This window comes from Pseudonaja textilis, chromosome 1, assembly GCF_049901715.1.
Source record: "Pseudonaja textilis isolate UNSWEBS1 chromosome 1, rPseTex1.2, whole genome shotgun sequence".
Classification (NCBI taxonomy): Eukaryota; Metazoa; Chordata; class Lepidosauria; order Squamata; family Elapidae; genus Pseudonaja; species Pseudonaja textilis.
This window is the reverse complement of record NC_141990.1, coordinates 221,192,881-221,200,037: the sequence shown is the minus strand read 5'-3', so window position 1 is coordinate 221,200,037 and position 7,157 is coordinate 221,192,881. Positions and strand designations below refer to the sequence as shown.

The following is a 7,157-nucleotide window of genomic DNA, read 5'->3' as shown; positions in this document are numbered from 1 at the left end:
CTTTTGTGAATCCAAGTTATTCCAAATTTTACTGGCTGTGGAACATGACAAGAGAACTATTTTCTACCTGCTCCCAAAGGGTAACAGTTCAGGCATTACGGTTGGCAGGAGCAAGAGGAGAAAGCTAATCATCATCTTCTGCTTGATAAGACATATCTACCAAGCCTTTCCTGACCCCACCTCATCCCTTCTTCTATCAAGATGCAGGAGCTTCGTTGTGTTTTGCATCATGCCAGTCCTACTTTGCCTACATTTGCGTTCCTGCTTTGTATTTGCTTGCCTAATAAAATGGCAAACAGTCTCCAAATCATTGCAGGATTACCACATCCTGGTAGCTCACCCTACCAACTAGGAACTTATTTTCATGAATTGTTTTTTTTTTTTTCTCCCAGAGTGGAAGGATTTAAAAACCTGACCAAAGATGCCAGGTCAAAAATGTAAAAACAAAGAGCAGTTTTTGGGGAGAGAGGTGCAAATTTGAGATTCTAAAAGAGCTCCGTGTTTTCAAGCCAGCCTTATCATCAGACAGAGGGCAGATGCAACAGGTAACAAGATGGGATTGAGTGGCAGCAATTGTCTATCTGTTAGAGACAAACTTTGCATGCCAGATGGGTGCCTCTGAAGCTAGCTTGTCTTCAGACATGATGGAGGATGTGATTCTTGACCAACTTTGAAGAAAAAGTCAGCTACCAGAGTGCTCCACTCAGCAGTGCATGTAAAACCAAGACAGAAAATGATCTTGGGGTTTTCTCATCTGACAAAATATCTGGTTTGGCCTTATTTGATACCTGTAAGAGTTGTACCTTAAAGTGAAATGACTTGGTTTTCTTTCCTATCAAAATGCTGCATTGATGAGAAAATATACATTAATCATTCACGCACCCCACCCACAAATGTTAAGTTTTACACACACAGGAACTCTTACAAGATTAGAGGAACCTATGAAAAACAGGGCCTTCTTTATATTTTATATTGAAGCCTGGGGATAATATGTTGTGTGAAAAAAGTCTGAGATAATTGTGGTTTCTGTCTCTCAGTTATCTCTCTTCTGGCTTTGTCCTTCACTAGACAGATTCACTTGGAAGAATTGAGTTGATGGGGAGATGATAGTAGATACGTTAGTGCTTGGCTATTTATCACTTTGATTCAAAGAGGCTGTTTTGAAGAGCTTTCCAATTTAGCAACATACGAATATTACAGGCTATTGAATATACTTCTTTTTGTTTCATGAAATATAACAACACTCTTCTCCATATCCACTTACTTTGGGGTTTCGTCCAAAGAAACTGAATGATGACAGATTTAGGAAAAACCAAACAATTATTTGTACAGTGACTGGCTAAACCAGGGTAGGTGATCTAAGATCCTTTCGGTGATGATTAACATTTTCTGCATCTTTAATGGAGAAACAAACTGATACACAATAAAAACAGGATAAGTGATTAGTAACTAATATGTGTTACTTTTGGAACCAGGGCAAGTTGCTGGAGAACCACTGTAGCAAGATGAGGATTCTCCTACCTGTTTATTTCCCATGGAGAAGGAGGGCCATAGTGGGAAAAAGAGGCTGGATTAAATAGGCAGAGTTCATCACATGGTCTTACAAATAAAGTAAGGTTTGCTATTCTTTCAGAGGCATAGCTTGTCTTTTTAGTGAGTGGGGTAAACTTCCTAAAGATCATCTGCATTTATGGCTATAATTTTTTGATTATGTTTTAGATCCAGGAAGCATAGCAAAAACATATAAACCAGCATTTTCTGGAGTTGGAGAATTTTGGAATCCTACATGGATGGAATATACTATGTTGGGGGAAACTGCAATTATTTTTGAATAAATCAACAATTTCTCTGACAAATATTTTTCCTCACTATTTCTCTCTCTCTGTGTGTCTCTGTTTCTCTTTCTCTCTCTCACACACACACAGAGAACTGCTTTTTTTAGAGAAAGAGAGAAAATTAGTTTCTGCTAACCACAACACAATAATCCAAAAATAATATGTGAAAAAACAAAGGCATTTAAACAACAGGCATTCACGTGGCAACTATATTCTGAACCTTTGGATCTGAACCCTGACAAGTGAACCAAGTCTAATAGCTGATTTTGTACGGACACCGAGGCACCAAGTGCTCCTGTTTGAATAACCTATATTGAATCTCTGAATCTTTAGGGAAAGGCAACAGAAGGCAAAGGCTGATCACCAGGAGGATAAGAAATGTCTTGATCACACTGATCCCTGTAACATCCACTTGGTGCAAGAAACCAGCAGATAAAAATCTTTACAACATGGAGACCAGCATCATCACTTGCTAATATCTGCACTTCAAACTCTTCAAGGTCTGCTTGAAAAGTAAGAATACTTACTAGCTGTTGTGCAGAAGCCCCATTTAATTGCATCTGAATGAATTGCAAAGCTTTCTGCTGTTTTTATGAGACTGGTCCAAGGTTTCAGGAAGAGGGGTGGCATTCATTATTGGTTTTGTATGCTTATTTTTCCCTATCCATGCTTGAAAGATCATCATATTTTTAAACATCTGTTGGTTATTGGTTTAAAAGTAGAAAAATCCTGCCAAGAAAAGGGCTAGTTACAGCCCTAATGAGCTCTGACAAAAATAAGAAATTCATATTGAAATTGGGTCCTTGCTTCTTATGTATGAATAGTGAAACTGAAACTATTTGTCTTCTGAAAATACGGGGATTTGGAGCTTTTTATGCACAATAATGTATATATATGATCATGCATGAAATATTAGATGGCATCTGATAGATTCCTAATGTACACCATTTACTCTAGGTCTCTAATGTATTTGTAGGTGGATTATAACTACAATTTGATATGGAAATTGTCAATTTCTTCGTGATAAGAAAAAACTGATTATGATAAAAATATTGTATGGAATTATTGATACACTCGCTAGAGTTCAAGAGTGCTCTATGCATGTCATTTATTAAAATGTCAAGGAAGTATATAAAATACTGGCATCTTTAAACCGAGATCATATGCCTATGTATCTAAAACAATGGTACCAAGGAGATATACATAAGGAATTAGTCTGTTAATCAGATAGCTTAGTTCAATAAGACCCATGTAATATATCTCAACCCTAAAATCTTCATCTAGTTATGCTGAACTGAGTCACTCTCTTTTCTTCCTAACTGTAGCAATAGCAAACTTTACTCTGTGTAAAGAATTTCACCGACATGGAATTGTCACCCTCGTTGGATGTGTCTTTTCTTGCACATGTTGGTAAGTCTATCACTGTGCTCTGGCTTTTCCCGAAATAGCTCACCGTCAGGTAATTTTTTTATTCAAAACTGGAGCTGGCTGCACTAATCCTTCCAGATGCAAACGACTCCTCTGGTTTCTCTCAGAGACAACAGAGACCTTATGTAAAAGAGACGAACTCTGGGCCCTTTCGCTCTCTACCTGAAGCACTCTAGGAACTTTCTAGAATGCTGGACCAAGGGGGCTGAGGGGCAGATGTCTTCAGGCTCACTGACCCAGCCATTCTATAACCGCCTGTGACTAGAAATTCCATTCTCACTAGACTCCCATCCACATCCCTCGAATCCTAATCTAATTTTGTGTCTGAGCAGAAGGGACTGGTGACCCTTTTTTGAACCTCTCAAACACAGCCTGTCTCTCAGTGGCATCTTGTAGTGGGCAAACCATTTGGAGGAAAAGAAAGAACCCTCTCTCTTTCTCTCTCTTGTCACAGCCCCATAGGGAAGGTCATCCTTCCTGTCTAAAGGATAAGCAAAGTGGGAGAAATAATCTGAATTTCTGACAATGTGAATACCAGCCAAGAAGCTAAACCCCAAAGGATCGTAAGTAGAGATAAGACTGCACGGAATATCTTGGTGGGATTTGGGACCGAAATGCATCCAGTTTCCTCCTTTGAAATGAACCCCAAAGCCCTCGAATTGGTGACAGAGACCGAATTTGGAATGGCTAAGGTAAGTTAGTAGATGTTGCAGATGGAGAACAAAATTGGCGGCACACAAATATCCATGGTAAAGTTGTGCTGGCTTTTGAAAGCAGTTCCTTAAGGGGTTTGTATGCCTCCAGAAAATCTTTCTCTAAGCCTGGCTGCCATGAAAAAAAGGGACATCAAATTTCAAAATATCCCACTGCAGAAGGACTTGTATGGGACAGGCAAGCAATTTTACCAGACAATTTTATTCTACGTTCCTGCCAAATGTAGATTTCTTCAGGCATAAGCTGCCGGAGATAAGTGTACAATTTTATATACGCTTCGCGTTCTGAATCATGCACATAGACGTGAATGTATATATACATGCCACATTTTCATCGCCCGCGCATGCCATGTAAGAGGTGCCTATGTTTGCAGACAGGCTGGACCTGCCTAACGCGAGCCGAACGAACAAAACATTCACAATCAGGTCTTGTGCGTGGGGCTCGACGCCAGGCAAGCCCAGCTAGCACCCAGGAGGAGGAAGGGGACTTGCTCTGCCCAACAGGCCCATCAGCCACGGCATATGCCCCCTTGCGGTCTCTCAGCTCTCCTGGAAGATGGCATCTGTGAAGGACAAAGCATACATAGATAAAGCGGGGAAGAGGGGAATAGAAGGAATGGGTACAATTAATGGGAAGAGAGAGAGAGAGAGAGAGAGAGAAGAACGGAACACTTAAAAAGAACTAAATAAAAGAAACGGAGGAGCAGTAGCCATAACTATGCAACGCTTAGAGCAGGATCCAGCAGCTTCACTCTCAGGAGTAGAACAGATGATCGAAACTCAAGTTTCAATTTCACTCAATTAATCTCTAAGTTGCTGTAGGTTGAATAATAGTAATACCAAAGGTCAGAGGGGAAGATTTTGGCAAAGGTAACTATTCCCACCATGCTGGCAGAAGTTTTATTGCCTTAGATTTTCCCTTGAAAAGCCACTAGAAGCCGAATAGTGCAATGCTAAGCTCTTGTTCTGAGGAGAGGTCTTCTTCTCAGCCTCCCACTCCCCAACCCTGCTTAACTGAAATCACTTGGGGTGCCCAGTGGCCATTGGGGCTTCCAGCCCAGCCCCTCCCAGCACCCTTCCCCCCTGTAAGCCTCAGGCTGGGAACATCTCACCTGGCTCTGGTGACACGTCGGCAGCTCCAGGTGAGCGACTCACCTTCCCAGCCAAGCGAGTGGAAAATGAGGGTGATGCTGGCCTGGCAGTGCCTTTTATAGGCCCGATAAAAATAGCTCTGGCTTGGCAGGCAGAGGGGGGGGGGCTGGGGTGTTGGGGGCTGCACGGACGACAAGCCGGAGGGCTGTGTTGTCACCGAGAGTGTGTGCTGTCTCCCCTGCACACCTGTCATGGGCTCTGCATTTACTCAGGGCAAATATTGACACAGCAGGGCAGGAAGGCAAGCTGGGCATGCAGGGGAGGGGGCATTGGGAGCCCCCCAGAGTAGCACCAGAGCCTTTTGCTAATGGGGTTGATTAGAGCCAGCAGCCCCGGCAACTCACTCCACAAAGAGCAGAGGGGGGGGGGAGGGAAGGGAAAAGATGCTCATTAAACCTTCCCTGGAACAACACCAGCTGTCGCTTTCCACCCACCTGCCTCTCTCTCTTTGCTGCCCCAGGGCTGGCAGAGTGGCGAGGGAGCGGAGGCCAGGGCAGCTGTAGGGTGGGCGTTGTAGGGAACGGGGAAGGAGGGGGATGGCCAGGGGCAGGCAGAGGCAGGGCAGAAGGAGGGAAGGAGGGAGGGGAGGGTGAAAATGTCCACATCCTGGTTCTGGGGGAGGGCTGGGGAGGGCGGGCGGGTGCTGGAAGGAAGTAGCCTGAAGTTCGGCAGAGCGATCAGGAGAGAAGAGAGTCTAGGTCTCTTGCCCTTGCGCACCTGGGAGAAGAGCAAGGCTGCAGGTCGTGGGGCAGGAAGGCGGTCGGTCTGTTCCTTCATGCGGGGAGAGGCTGAGGTGTTCAAATCCTGCTGAAGGAGGAACAGCGCTCTGGTGCTTTGGCTCAGCACCCTTGGGATGGGCTAGAGGGATTAGCGAGTGGCACAGGCTGGCTGGGACTCAGGAAGGTAACAGCCCAATGCAAATAAATGCACAGCACTAGGAAAACTTTGTGAGACATATGGAAAGTTGCTGCGCTGGTCTACCCGGTAGAAAACAAGAGCCATTCTTCGTTTTAATTGTTTTCTTAGCCTCTTGAATGCTTTTCACCATTCATCTCAGCCAGCCCCTGTACAATCTGCCCATTGTACAGGCAGAACCCTGAGGCTGAGAGGAATATGCTTTTCCTCTGGGATCACCTCAGTACTCCAGGTGTACATCTGTAAGAATCTGCCACAGATAACCTCTCCCTCTGCTCTGGCTGAGAATATGGGTTGATAAAGTTGGGGTAGCCAGGGTGAGTTGGGAGGAAGAAGCTCCTAGACTAGCTAATTTTGGCTTCTGTTTTTAACCAACTAATCTTCTTAGAGTCTCTCTCTTTTTTTTTTGGCATCATGGTGATGCCATTCACTTTTAAAAAAAAACCCTGGGTGGACATACCAAAATGGCAATAAATATGATGCCTATTATTAAAGCCAGGCATTAAGAACCATACTAAATATAGAAATTTTATGGGTCACTTCTAGTTTCTGGACAAAAATAGTTTGCTTACAGTATGATTCCCTGAATCCAGTGATTCTTGAGTAAATATATACACTTATTTTTTCCATATAGTAGCGTCCTAGATATAGGACAGTTCTGTAAAATAGGTAAAAACTGTTTTCCATGTATGATAAGATGTGGTTTAATTGAACCATGATTGTTCACTAAGTCTTAATGGCTGGATTATATATAATACTAACACAGAATGAAACAGGAGCTTCAGATGATGTGTGGATCCAGTGTGTGAGTGTAATATTGGATTCTCATTCTATTCGGCAAATAAAAAAAAATCCCAGATTGAATTAATGAAGAATGTGATTTACCAAAGCAGACTTTTAAAAAACACACACACAAAAACATCATAAGTCAGAAATGGAAAAATACTGATTTCTGTCTTTAGGGCATCACACAAACATCTGAAAACAGAGAACTGTCACAATCAGTGGCCTTTCTAGTAGAAAGGGATCACAGAAAAAAATAGAACTGCTGTCTCTATCTTGATTCTCCCTTTTCTCAATAAAGCACACTGCTGTTTACCATGTTATGTGAACC

General features: G+C 42.9%; 2 long non-coding RNA genes across 2 annotated transcripts; one reads left to right on the top strand and one right to left on the bottom strand.

Moving 5' to 3' along the window:
* Positions 1 to 1,626: 1,626 nt before the first annotated feature.
* On the top strand, positions 1,627 to 4,206 carry LOC148128033 (uncharacterized). The gene is made up of 3 exons (XR_015740834.1): positions 1,627 to 2,348; positions 3,161 to 3,245; positions 3,718 to 4,206. It is a non-coding gene; the product is annotated as an uncharacterized LOC148128033 (long non-coding RNA).
* On the bottom strand, positions 4,160 to 5,212 carry LOC148128032 (uncharacterized). Its single transcript, XR_015740835.1, has 2 exons — positions 5,089 to 5,212; positions 4,160 to 4,539 (listed from the first exon to the last, which is right to left on the bottom strand). It is a non-coding gene; the product is annotated as an uncharacterized LOC148128032 (long non-coding RNA).
* Positions 5,213 to 7,157: the final 1,945 nt, after the last annotated feature.